Below are 1,914 nucleotides of genomic sequence, written 5' to 3'. Positions count from 1 at the left end.
CGTGATGCACACTTAACCTTTATATAAAACTCTCTCTTATGAGTTTCTGTGGATCTGTTCCTCTAAAGTACCCAGACTAATACAAGGATAAACCAGAGAAATCTGTGATAAGATACAGCATGATGAACATTTTATAAATGAAAGATGGGGCAGTTTACTCTCGTAAATATTTTGAGTCTTTGAAACCCTAAGGAACAGTTCTACCCCATCCTATAGGATCTCTGTGAGTTGGAATTGCTGTGCGGCAGTGGGGTATCAGTGAACTGCTAGAGGTAGGGGGAAATGGAAAGACAGATGGAGAAAAACAGCCTTTACTATAGTGGAACAAAACTGGAAGTGGGGCAACCAAACCCACGGACATCTAGTGCATTCTGACTTACAGCAGCCCTGGAGGATTGAGGAGAACCGCACCTTCAGGTGTCCAAGGCTGTACATCTTTATGGCAGAAGACAGCTTCGTCTTTCTCCTGCCAGGTGGCTGGTGGATTCAAACTCTTGACCTTGTAACTAGCACTCCATCACTTACATGGCAACACCACCAGGCCTCTCACAACCAAAGAGTGGACCAATTTAAACTGAATAGTGAAAAAAAAAAAGTTCAACTGATCCAAAAGAAGGTGGGAACGAATCAAGGCAGGAACACAGAATGGAGGGAACAAGCAGGTATGTTTTGCAAATATTTTTGCCTTAACTGTGATCTGTCATTTCATTTTCTCAATGAGTGTTAAAATGTGCAAATACTGTTATTCTGAGAACATTTTTTTCCCCTTTCTGGTTTATTCCTTTTGTGTCCACTGCAAGAAAACAAATTCTGAGTTTAAATGCATTTTATTTAAAGAACCTACATGACATGGGGTTTTTTTCTTTAAAAAACAAATTAAAGCCTCCGCTCCAAATAAATCAATGTCAAAGTAAATGAAGCACTCACGATGACCTCAGTTCCATTTGCCTATGTCCTGGTGTCGTGCGGATGAGCAGCAGCCGGTTAGGATGAGAGGCCATCAGTCAGGAGTTGCCCACCGTGTTCACACGTCTCCATCTCTCAGCCATCCTGAAAGAAGATCCCACCATCCTCGCGGCAGTCCAGCAGAGCAACCGTGCCATCTGGATTCATGCTCTCACCAATGAAGAATTGGTCGATTTTGAAATTTGTAAGGATGTGCTGGATTTGGTCAGCAGCCCCTGTCAGAAAAGGCTTTCCTCTTTCTGGTTTCTGCTCTTCAAGTTTGCCCTTGATGGATTGCCTGTCGTCCTTGATGTCCTCCTTGTAGGCTTCTTTGGTGAAGCTGGTCTCCTGCAAGTGATGGTCATGACGATGTCAACACCGGTGACCACGGTGCTTTCTGTTCCATCGCCGTCGGGGCCTTCAGCTGAAGCATTGCCACAGGTGAGCGAGTCATCGGTGTTACCTTCGGTCTTACTGACCATCTTCCCCTCCACTTCCAGACCAGCCCGTCTGCAATCTTCCAGATCTTGGAGATGTCGGAGAACATCTCATCACTGATGAGGTCCCGGCAGATGTTCATGATGGCAGCTAGAGGGAGACAGCGGCGGCGGCACTTGCTTAGGAGGAGCTGGGAGCAGCAGGGGGTGGGAAGGGCACTGCAAGCTGTTGCCTGCCCCAAGGCATGGAATGATTTCCCTGTCTTCTTTCATAAGTTTAAGAGCTTAAATTTCTGTGGTTAGATATATGGTCTACTTATTTCTTAAACTAAACTACAGATTTTATTTGGATTGCATCAGTCTGTTTAATAATATTCTTTTTTGGTTCCAAGATTGATTGTAAGATCTCACACTGTTTGGTGATCGTATTTCCTTAGTCTTCCAGTCTTTCAGTGCCTTTCAAGCGAAAATGATGAAGTGAAAACTGAATAGAACAAGTCAAACGACAGCTCAAAAAGAGAAGGTAAAGAAC

The 1,914-nt window shown here is 44.3% G+C and overlaps 1 pseudogene; it reads right to left on the bottom strand.

Moving 5' to 3' along the window:
- Positions 1-984: 984 nt before the first annotated feature.
- On the bottom strand, positions 985-1,525 carry LOC101647058 (annotated as a pseudogene).
- Between the last annotated feature and the right edge of the window lie 389 nt (positions 1,526-1,914).

Source organism: Echinops telfairi, unplaced genomic scaffold (genome assembly GCF_000313985.2).
Source record: "Echinops telfairi isolate 266 unplaced genomic scaffold, ASM31398v2 ScPeMD7_18;HRSCAF=68, whole genome shotgun sequence".
NCBI classification, from domain to species: Eukaryota; Metazoa; Chordata; class Mammalia; order Afrosoricida; family Tenrecidae; genus Echinops; species Echinops telfairi.
Note: the sequence above shows the minus strand (reverse complement) of the source record. Positions and strands in the feature narration are given on the sequence as shown.